The following is a 12246-nucleotide window of genomic DNA, read 5'->3' on the forward strand; positions in this document are numbered from 1 at the left end:
CATTCCCGAACCCAATCCATCAGCAACCCTCCCACCCCCAGGCCGCCGCCCGCCTCGCCGCCTCCCTGTCCAGTGCCACCTCCACCTTCTGACTGGACCAGTAACCTCTGCAACGTCACCCTGTCCCTAGCCATGCTTGCTACTTCCAATCTTTCATTGACTTCCCTTTGATCTTAGGATGAAGGAAAAAAAAACCCCAATTATTGTACGTCCCATAAGTTCTCTGCATGATCCGGATGTCAGATACCTCCTCAGCTTTGTACTGAGTCCCTCCGTCCTGGCTCATCCACCCAGCCCAGGGACACACTGCCCCTCGGTCCCTTCGGAGCGCTCCGAGCCCCTCTCTGAGCGATGTCACTCGTGTGTTTCCCTCCCCAGCCCTTCCTCTCTCAGTCCAGAGAAGCTTAACCCAAGCGTCTTCTAGGGAACTTTTATATCGTCCCCCAGAATCTCTGATGTAGTTTCATCTCTGTATGCCCATTACAGTGCCTGGTACATAAATATACTTTTGATGTTTAAGAGAGAAAGGAAGGGGGGGGACCAATACATTTCCCCCGAAGATATGAGAAGGATAACTATGATGGTTCACTTTTCCAATAGCAAAATGGAAGGCAGTATAATTGCGTGTTAATTTGAGATTTCATTTGTCAGAAATATTGCCAGCCCTGGCCTGGATCCTTCTATGAAAATGTTAATATGGAATATAGACTCCGAGCATGTTTGAAAGCTGAATGCTCAGTCTTGTCCAAAGCCCGTTACCTAATCAGTGTTAACTAAGACTTTTAAGACAACAGAACTATAGTCTATTTCTATGTCTATGTCTCAAATAATTTCTTCTTTTAAAAGAGATTACATTTTATTTTATTTTAAGCTAGTGTTTAAGGTCTTTGCTTTTATCTGAGAACAGATCCTTAGGGTTCAGGAACTCATGACTGCACTAGAACATGCAATTTCTCTTTTAGATAAATATAACTGAAATATCGAAGTGTCTTCCCTCAATATGTCACTTGTCCTGTGAAAAGAGGAGCCCCAAGTGGTGAGGGGTCGACGCTGGGTAATTGCCGAAGCTCACTTAGCCAAACAACCTGCTCAAAACACAGTTTGGTGATGCAAGTATTGTGACTAGTGACTTCACAAAAGGGAAAATGCTAGACCTCAAGTATTCTCTTGAAAAAGTCACACTCATCACAGTTAAGGCTGCGAATCCAATAGTCTGTCGTACACAACATATCATTAATGCCAGGATAAATTGGAGCCCCACAGCCTCTAGTTGTCACCATTGAGCAGAAAGACCATGGTTTTCATCTCTATCACCCTAACCAGAATACCTGCCATTTGGTGGGTTTCCAAGAAATCCTTGTTGACTGAACTAATAGAACCTAACCATCAACCTGGAAAATTCTTAGCTTAGGCTTATTCTGTATTAAGTCACAGGGTCCAGAATATGTTACTATGTCATAAAAATCATCCTGAGCTGAAGGAATTTGAGAATAGGCTTTGTTTTCCTGAACCCCCTTATCTGCCTAAAAGCAGAGCCTCCCCCAAAAAGTCAGTTGCATAAAGCCCGTTACAAGAAGTGCCGCCATTGGGGAAGACTGGCGTATCACCGGAGACGAGAACCTAGCACCCCGCCTCAACAGCCCTTGTCACAAAACTATCCATCTCGCGCTCGCTTCGGCAGCACATACTAAATATACTAAAATTGGGACAACGCAGAGAGGACTAGCGTGGCCCTGTGCAGGGATGACTTGCAAATTCGTGAAATGTTCCCTATTTTAAAGGTAAAAAGCAAAAGAAAACCTATCCTATACCCCATCCATTTCTTAAGGCCCGTTTGACTTTCCCAAAAGTCATTGGTTTCCCAGTAAGTGCTTTTGTCTCCGCCCTTTCCCCTGTAAAGTTGGGAGATGAGCCCCAAACGCTCACTGTCTCCTTGAGTCATTTTTTTTTTTTGGTGAACTTGCATGTATCTGAATTTTAAAAACCTATCTTTTCTCTTGCTGATCTGTCTTTTGTCAGTTTAATCTGCAAACCCTAATAACTAAACCTAAAAGGTTATAGGAAAAGTTTTTCCTCCTAGACAACAGTATCATGAAAACCTTGATTTCTGCACTACTCCGTTAAACATTGAAAACATCCAGTCCAGAGAGCTGAAGGAAGAAACTGTGGTGGAATTGCAAACCATAAAGAACTTAAGGGCGGACGCTGAAGGAAAGCAAGTCCTAGATTCTGTAAAGTTCAATGAAATAATTCCTAACTGCAACACCCTCAATAAGGCCAAAGCCCTATTTAACATCTAGTAGTTTCAAGTTAACATTTGAGATGTTCCTTTTTTCCTTCCTCTAATGAATAGTGTAAAGATTAACTTTGTAATCAATAAAGAGCCATCCAAAGTAAGTTTCTAATTATAGAATTAGAAACTCAAAGCTGGAACATTCAGGCTAGCATATAAAGAATGTTCAAAGCTCAGCCTCACCTGTATTTAAAGAAGTTCTTAGTTAAAAGCATTAAGAAATTCTATGTTGTTTTATATTAAGTTGGCATTGATTTTTTTTTTCAAGTCAATATTCACATGTAGCTAGGGTGCAATGGAGTGAGAATTATAACGTATTGTTTATGGGAGCAGGAATTAAAGAGCAATCTGGATGTATGTGTTAAACTCCTTCAGGATGTACATAATATGCGCTGGCCCAGTCATTTTACTCTGAGGGGTAATTTCTAAGTCAATCATCAAGAATCTGAGTCATGATTTACATCACACTGTTATACACAAGCAAAAACAAAAACCAAAACAACTGGAAACCACCAAAGGTCCAACACTGAAAAGAAGAGAGTGAAGCTGTTAACAGTGGGGGAAACAGGCTAAAAAAGAAGAGAGGGACTTGGAGGAAAGGATAAATTTGGTTTGAAACAGGCTGAGTTTGAGGTGCTCCTGGGCCATCAAGGTTGTGGTATCTTCAGAAAGGCGGACAGGAGAGCCCGATTCACGGGAGACAACAAGACCAGAGCAAAAGGTCTGAGGTTCCCACTCAAACGGGAGAGGGTAATGAGGCCACGGAAACCACATCCTTCAATGACAGCGAAGGTCATGGGGAAATGTGTAATGAACAAGGCTGACTCCAAAGAGTGTGCACGACTGAGTAGAAGAAAAAATATTTATATGCGCCCCCACCGCCGCAAAAAAGAAAAAAATCTGAAAGGCTAGGAAGCAAAATGTTAAAATTATAGGTGATTTAAATATTTTTCTTTGCACTCTTTTTTTATTTTATTTTTTTTAAAAAAAGCAGTTCATTCATTCAATTAATATATATTGAGCAACTATAATGCTCCAGAATTTTCCTAAGGGCTGGAGGATGAGTGTATATTGTTTTAGTTAGTTTTAAAAATGTTTTTAATTGAAGTTGTTTATCCATGCTTTGTTGCACAGGTAAGGAAATACTGACAGACCTGAGAAAGGAAGTGACTAGTTCAGGTCCGCAGGGCCAGCCCGGGGGGTCTCTGAAGCCCGGCCTGGAGCCCGGGCCAGCAACAGAAAAAGGGGTTTGGTCAGCAGCCAAGCTTTCTGAGCACAGCTCCTCTACAAGGTGAAGAAGCTCTATAAATACAACCGTAAGTGTGTGCTTAATCATATACCTTCCACTGCCTTATTATAAGTAATCATCTTGATGGCATTTTACCAAAAAGTTTCAGAGCAAAGTATAATTTTCTTTCTTGATAATTTTGAGGACTTTTTGTCCTTTACAAAAAAAGTGATCTGTGTGTATTCTCAATTTAAAAAAAAAAAAAAAAAAAAGATTCTTCCTCCAGTTATTGATGCTGCCAGGTTTTTAACACAAGTGCACCCACTCCAGGCTTCATACAGGTCTAAATATAAATGCATATATTTGAAAACTGGCTGAGCTCTTGTAATTCAATCTCTTACCACAGGATATAATAGAAACAAAGTCATAATTTCTCCAAGTTTTTCTAATTTACAATATCCATTTCATTAAAAAATCCCAGTCTTTCCTCACAGGTATTAAATTATTAAAAGACCACCAGATACTTAGGGTAGACCAACAAAATAAAATATGATTTCTTTAAAGCAGAACATTACTTTCATTAGTTATATCAGATAGAAAGCTTTTACATTTAATTAAATTAATTACAGGCTTTAAACCAACCTCTGACATGAATTAGATTTACAAAATGTATAACCTTTGGTTGACCTACATTTCATTTTTAAAACTGGGCCCATTACAACTCAGTAATCAATAAATAGAATACCATAAATAGTATCCCTTCTATTTGTCAGACATTATAAATGACCAGCCAGGTGGATGCAGAAAGCCAACAGCCATTGGTCTGTCGGTCTAGCCTTTTGGGGCTCATCTCCTGAAAGCATGATGGATGAGGAAGGGTTTCTCCAGAAAATAACCTGATCATAAATTCCTAACTGGGCAGGTCTTGGTGGGTAATCATTAGTAACAGGTTTCTCTTTGCCTTAAGCAAGCCCTGTCCATTGTTTTTGTGCCTTCAGGCAAACATGCCTTGAAATAAGCATAACCACCCTGAAGAGAGCATAGTAATCTTGGTAAATATCCTGTAATCCAGTGCCTACTTTGCTTTCTCTCACCTTCATGTAATATCTCTCACATTCCCTTCTTAATCTCAAATGCATAAAAGAAACTGCAAAACTGTTACTTCTAAAGCATTTGAGGTCTTGCTTCTTGGCCACTGTCATCAGCCACTTTGACTCAAGTCAACTCATAAATCGTCTCCATAGGGTTTGGACACTTCTTATGCTGACATTTACTTGGAGCAGCCAGCAGAACTCTGAAGGAGGCCACCAAGATGACAGTGTGGACCCAGACCCTGTGCTAGGTACAAGCAAGGGCCCGTTGTGTCCTGCCTGCTCCCCGCTTCCACAGTGGGTGAACTTGGGGTGTGAGCTTTCTCTCTAAATCCCTGGCCTCTGTACTTTAAGTAATAGGTCCATGACTTTATTTGAGCTGCTCTTAGAAAACCCTCAAGATGGATAAGGGTTGAGATAATCCTGGGAATGGAAAAAAAATGGGTTGCTGCTTCTAATTTCTGCTTTTTAATTGGATTCCTCACTGAGAGTCTAAAAAAATCTTTACTGGTTAAATAAGAGACAACTCTTTTTAGCTCCAAAAGAGAAAGGACACTTACTTGCTTTCATACCCCAAATACCCTAAGGGATGACAATAGTTTTTGCAGCTCTCCAAATCTGGAGTGGCAGAGATGTGTGCTATGAGGCATCCAATGAGATAACTGGTCCTGGAGAAGCCAGCAGGAGCCCCAGGGAGAAGGGCAGGGCACCCTGGAAGGGGTGCACCCGGAGAGAGAGAGACGGGACCTGTGACTTGGGCAGCGCCTGGGAAGCTCTGTCTGGGCCTTGCTCAGGTATTCAGAGGTAATTAAGAACCTCAGAGGGGTTTCCTGATGAAAAATTTCCTCCAGGGCAGGGAGCAATTCTATAGGGATATCCACCACGTTTGGCCTGTCTGGAGATGTGCATGTAAAGGCTGGTTTTCCCTAGAAATTTGTTCACTCTACAGATCTCAAATGAAAAACTAAAATTAACATGGGAAATAGTGCCTCTGAGTCTGACAAGCCCCGGGATAATCAGCCTCCCATTAATATTAAGATGGCCAAGATGAGGATCCTTTGATAGTTCTAAATTAATCCTTTGCATGCACAATTAGAAAAAAGCCAGCTATAAAATTAGGCAGAATGAATGGAAAACATTTTTAATTGGTCTCTTGAAGCTTCAAAAAGAGGATTTGGATAAGTGGATCAACCTATGATGTCCTTTAGGTGTCAACCCAATTCTTTGAAGTATTAAATATGGCTGTCCTTGCCCTGACTATTGTGGCTCAGTTGGTTGGGTGATGTCCCACAACCCTAAAGGTCACTGGTTCAATCCCCCGTCAGGGCACATGCCTGGGTTTTGGGTTCAGTCCTCAGTTGGTGTGCATGCAATGTGCCTCTCTCATATTGATGTTTCTCTTTTTCTCTTTTCTCCCTCCTTCCCCATTCTCTAAAAATAAATTTTAAAAAAATCCAAAAATGGCTGTCCTTATTTTAAAAGAGGAAAGGTCATTTGAAACTTGACTTGTCAAGGAAAGATGTAGATTTTAAGTGCCTTCAAAACAAAATTTGAATCCAACTGTTCTTTTGTAAACTGGTGAGTTTTTCTCATGGGTAAAAGGTCTCCATTTGTGCCTGTCATACATTATGTTGCAAATGTAAGACGATTTTCTACCTCCCAATGGTACTGTTAAAATTCATTTAAAGGCAAGAATTGGCTATTCTAAAATTCTCAGAAACATGGAAACTAACTCAAATGCTTTCCATGTTCACATGATCTAAGATTAAGCCTTAGTAAATAAAAGTTAATGTAAGTTTGTTGGTTTATATAACACACATGTTTTTATTTTACTTGGGCTTACAAAAATAATCATTAATTGCAAAACATTTGGGCTTATCTAATGTATTTGTGAGTAAAAGAGCGTATGTTTCTGGAGGTTATAAAATATCTTCATAAATCTGCCAGCCTAAAGGATATTAATTGCATACTTTTTAGTTTTCATTAGCTATTGAGGATTTAAGGGTTAAAATGTTAAAATATGTAGGAATAACTTTACAGTATTCCAGAAGGGCCCTGGAATACCTCAAAAGATTTGTCTTTTATGTTAAATTGCATGGGGAGCATTGTAAAACAAGTGAGGTCAAATTTCATGGTTGTGAATTAAATTAATAGTCAGGGCTTTGAGAAACCCAAGAGGGCAGCTTGGTTTTTCCCTGCTCCCTGGCAACCCCCATTTTTTTTGGTTTTTGCATCCCTTCATGCATTGTAATGCATTTAAGCTGGACTTACATTAAATGAAGGACAGATGAGATGACATTACAGGACGGAGACATCTCACTATTGCCAAGGTTTGATAAAGTCACTTCAAGGAAATGTCAGATTGGTAACTGCTTCCTTTCACAGCTGACTCCCAGGAGACAAAGACTTTAAAGATCACTGACTGTCACCTGGAGATTTTGTTCATTTAAAAGACACTCTCCAACCTGGATGGAAGGATCCTCATCAGGTGCCGAGCCATGAATGGATACCTACCTCTCTTTCTGATACTCACTGCCACCTACACTTGACATCAAAGGCTTTATTAGGATGAGAAGCTACGGACATCAGAGATAGACAGCTGTCCCAAGGCTTGGACAAAAGTTGTATACCTTTGGATTGATATTTAAATTCAGAAACCAATTGTTTGTTTTTAGCTTTCTATTAATGATATTAGTCATCATAATAGCTACACTTGTTCACTGGGTTTTTCTATATAACCTTACTTTGTGACTACTGAACACATACTGTTAATACTCTTTTTATGGCTTATGTAAATGTTATACTGGATGTGAACTTTGGAAAAATGAGACAGGAGGCAAAACTTAAATCATGAGAGTTCACAGGGTAGAAGCAATCCAGAGTGTTCTTTTGCAATGAAGGCCATAAGATATGACTACCCTCCATTTACCTGTCAATTCTCCTTTTTGGAAAATTTGGCCTCCACTCACATCCCATGTTTATGGTATTACCTCATCCCCAATGGTTCACTTTTTTAACAAGACAACTCAGTTGAGACTTCCTAGGTGTAAGCCTTCCTAATGCTGTGAGACCTCACTATCCAACCAAGAGGTTGGTTTTCAATGCATCCTCAAGATAGGTTTATTACTAAAGGGGGAATTGTGAACAAAAAAAGGGGTTCTATGGGAAGCAACCTCACAAGGTGATCTCATCATAAATTCCTAAATGGGCAGGTCACGGTGAGTAGTCATGTTCCAGGCACATAACTTTCTTAGTAAAAGGTTTATCTTTGCCTTAAGCAAGTCCTGTCCATTGTTTTTGGGCATCCAGGCTAACACACTTTTGAAATAAGCATAACCACCCCCAAGAGAGCATGTGAAATTGTTAACTATTCTGCAATCCAACCCCTGCCTTGCTTTCTCTCACCTTCATATCATCTTCTTTATGTTCTTTCTTTAATCTCAAATGCATAAAAGAAACTGCAAAACTGTCATCTTCTGAAGCATTTGAGATCTTGCTTCCTGGCAATTGTCATGAATTTGGCTCAAATAAACTCTTATAAAAATATTCTATATATTTGGATATTCCTTATATCAACAGCATGAAATATCATTTTTATTTTCTCGCTTTCTGTATTTTATGTACCCATCTCTGTGCCTTAGAGATGATGTGGCTATAAATGCACATAGAAATGCCTCACAAACCTAATCCCTGCAAGGTGCAGGTTGATATCCTTAACTGCCTCTACAATGGGAAGGTGAAGTACTACTGTATTATTGAAAAATGACTTTGTTCTATTTTTGAGAAAAGCCATCTTACATTAGCACACCACTTCTATAGGGTTTTCATCCATCATTTTCCACTCTGATAAATCAAAACATTAAGTATTATTTCAATGGGCACATCAGGAAGAAAGAGAGGCTAGTAGGTAAGATTTCTAGTGACGGCAGGCAGTCCTGAATTTGAAGAGTAAAGTGATTTAAGTTTCAGTTTCCTCAATTGTGAAAAATAGGTAATGGCCCCTGGGATTGTTGGAAGAAAATGCACAGCTTGCCATGGTGCCTGGTACATAGTAAGTGCTTGATAAAATAAATGTTACTTAACAGTATTAATGTTTTCAAGTTTAATACATATAACAAAGCCAGCATTTACAAAAGACTTATTTGTCTCTATTTCCCCAAATCAGAAACCCCACCAACACTGCCTTGGGAATTACCATGAAGACTCTAGAAAAGAGGATGAAATAACTCTATAATGCCTTCCCTTCAGAGCATAGGCTAATATTGAATGTTCCTGTTTACCTATATTTACCCATCTGGTTCCCTTTGTTGGAGCCTCAGCTGTTCCTGGGGTGGGAGTCATTATCTCCTGGGATCCAGCCAACCACTTTTGAAGTAGACTTCTGTAGCTTAGCCGCTTTGTGGGTACAGCTTAAAATTGAACATGAATTCAGTATTTGCTAAATCTTTGACCTTAACAACACTGTTTTCTTCTTAAAATTCTAAATGTGTGAAGAACATGTTTTTGTTTACTGTTTTGACGACCTTTACGTATACAAATGCCTGGAGAATCAGCTGGCCCCTAAGTTCTTTCAGATGTTGGCAACAGACTATACAGTATGTTACAATGACCTGCCTTCTCACTATGGAACTGTAAACCTGTCCATGCTGGGAATCCTAGAGTGGCCAAGGAACAGATGGAAACTAAGAATCACCTCCTAGGACCTTGGGGCACATATAGATAATCTTAAGAAAGGGAAGGAACACCCCTCCCCCACAGCATTCCAAGCCCTCTTCTTGGCTGCTTTTTCTAGAATCCTGATGAGAAAAAGGGAAATGATGAGGGGAGGTGATGCTAGTGGGCCTGGCAAACCCATGGGATTTCCACCTGGCAAGTGGGGGTGTCAATGGAATACCCTGCCATCAACAAAGCACTTTGCTTTGTCTATGCTGAGTCTATGATAACAGAAAATGCTGTGCTATAACTGAAAACTACTTACAAAATTTTATATACAGGTGTACACACACATACTCACACATAATACAATCTCAGTTATGTAAAAATAAAGACTTCCGGCCAAGATGGAGGCGTAGTGGTAGATACACTTTGCCTCCTCACACAACCAAAAGAAGGACAACAACAAATATAAAGACAAAAAATAGAACTGCCAGAAAATCGAACTGTATGGAAGTCCAACAACCAAGGAACTGAAGAAGAAAAATTCATCCTGATTGGTAGGAGGGGTGGAGATAGGCAGCGGGGGTAGAGAGGACGCACGGCCAGGTGGCAGCTGGAGGACTGGGCAGGTGAGGCAAAGGCTGGAACACCAGAAGTTCCCACATTTGCATGTGGTAAACCAGAGGAACAGCTGGGGAACGAGACAGACCACGTAACCCAGGGTTCCAGTGTGGGAAAAGAAAGTCTCAAAACCTCTGGAGGTAAAAACCTGTGGGGGTTGCAGTGGCAGGAGAAACTCCCAACCCCACAGGAGAGTCCGTTGGAGAGACCCACAGGGTCCTAGAATATATACAAACCCACTCACATGGGAATCAGCATCAGAGGGGCCCAATTGCTTGTGGGTAGTGGGCGATGTCACTGAAAGCCGGCAAGAGCCAAGCAAGCAGCATTGTTCCCTCTCAGACCCCCCCGCTCCCCCCCCCCCACACAGCATCATAACACAGCGACCTGGGTTGCCTTGCCCTGGTGAATACCTAAGGCTCTGCCCCTTCCAATATAACAGGCATGCTGAGACAAAGAAATATGGCCCAAAGGAAAGAACAGATCAAAGCTCCGAAACTAAGCGATGAACAGATAGCCAGCCTATCAGATGAACAGTTCAGAATGCTGGTAATCTGGGTGCTCACTGAATTGGTTGAGTATGGTCGCAAAATGGAGGAAAAAGTGAGGGTTATGCAAAGTGAAATAAAGAAAAATATACAAGGAACCAACAGTGAAGGGAAGGAAACTAGACTCAAATCAACAACTGGGAGCAGAAGGAAGAGATAAACATTCAACCAGAACAGAATGAAAAAACAAGAACTCAAAAAAATGAGAGACTTAGGAACCTCTGGGACAACTGTAAACATTCCAACATCCGAATCATTGGTGTGCCAGAAGAAGAGGAAGAGCAAGAAATTTAAAACTTATTTTAAAAAATAATGAAGGAGAACTTCCCCAAAGAAATAGACTTCCAGGAGATCCAGGAAGCTCAGAGTCCCAAAGAAGTTGGACCCGAGGAAGTTCACATCAAGGCACATCATAATTACATTACCCAAGATTAAAGATAAGGAAAGAATCTTAAAAGCAGCAAGAGAAAAGGAGAGTTACCTACAAAAGAGTTTCCATAGGACTATCAGCTGATTTTTCCAAAGAAACCTTGCAGGCAAGAAGGAGCTGGCAAGGAGTATTCAAAGTCATGAAAGAAAAGGACCTACAGACAAGATTACTCTATCCAGCAAAGCTATCATTGAGAATGGAAGGGCAGATAAAGTGCTTCCCAGATAAGGTCGAATTAAAGGAGTTCCTCAACACCAAGCCCTTATTAAGTGAAATGCTAAAGGGACTTATTAAGAAAAAGAAGATCAAAAACTATGAACAGTAAAATGACAACAAACTCACAACTGTCAACAACTGAACCTAAAAACAAAACAAAACAAAACAAACTAAGCAAACAACTAGAACAGGAACAGAATCATAAAAATGGAGGTCAGAAAGGAAGGGGAGAAGGAAGAATGAGGGAAAAAGTAGAGGGAATAAGAAGCATAAATAGTAGGTACAGAATAGGCAGGGGGAGGTTAAGAATAGTATAGGAAATGGAGAAGCCAAAGAACTTATAACAAGCCATGGATGTGAAATAAGGGGGGGCTGTTGGGAGGGGGGTGCAGGGTGGAGGGGAATAAAAGGGAGAAACAAATGGGACAACTGTAATAGCATAATCAATAAAATATATATTAAAAATACAATCTGTTATGTAAAATAAAGTGTATTAAAAAGCATAAAGGCAATGCACCAAATACGTTGGTTGTCCTGTGGGAGACTCTAGGTAACATTATTCTTCTTTCTACTTTCCTGTTATTTTTCCAAATTCTAATAATTTGTATTGCTTTGATGTCTAAAAATTTCACATCAAATTTAAAAATAAGGTCATTAAAATTTAGCAAATTTCAGTTTTTGGCAAAAGGGAAAAATGAATGCTCCATTTTCAGAATGAATAACGATCTATCTCAGAAAAGGCTTTGACCATTGCCCTGAGGGCGAAGCCTGGCAATTAGTAACTAGGAGGGGGTCTTCCAAACAGCAGTGTGAGCGGGCTGCCCTAGACCCCTTTCTCAGGTCAAGTGCTTCTCTTTTTTTCTGTTAAATATTCTGGTCAATCACAGATGATCAGGGAACATGGAAGGGGGAGGTGTAAGGAGAGTGGAATTATTAGAAACCACTAGGGTAAACAAATTATGGTCAAAACCGCCTTGAAAGTCTGAAGTGCCCAAACGTGGAATAAGTAGCTATGTCCGGTTCGCACACAAGGCTTGGGAAAACCTTAAAACATCTCCTTGAGTGAAGAGCTGAGGCTTTCAGGGCGCCAATACCCTTGCTCTGGAAGGGGTGAGTTCCCTCACCACAGCCCAGAACACAAACCTCAGGGAGGGCGAGGGTTT

General features: G+C 40.5%; 1 protein-coding gene and 1 non-coding gene across 2 annotated transcripts in view; one reads left to right on the plus strand and one right to left on the minus strand.

Moving 5' to 3' along the window:
• The window catches only part of DPYS (dihydropyrimidinase), a 68466-nt gene that overhangs the window by 54797 nt on the left and 1423 nt on the right, over positions 1–12246 (minus strand). The window lies entirely within an intron of this gene.
• Positions 1674–1778, plus strand: LOC129084486 (U6 spliceosomal RNA). The gene has a single exon (XR_008530610.1). It is a non-coding gene; the product is annotated as a U6 spliceosomal RNA (small nuclear RNA).

Source organism: Pteronotus mesoamericanus, unplaced genomic scaffold, assembly GCF_021234165.1.
Source record: "Pteronotus mesoamericanus isolate MK-2021 breed Mesoamerican mustached bat unplaced genomic scaffold, CSHL_Meso_final scaffold_174, whole genome shotgun sequence".
In the NCBI taxonomy this organism is placed as follows: Eukaryota; Metazoa; Chordata; class Mammalia; order Chiroptera; family Mormoopidae; genus Pteronotus; species Pteronotus mesoamericanus.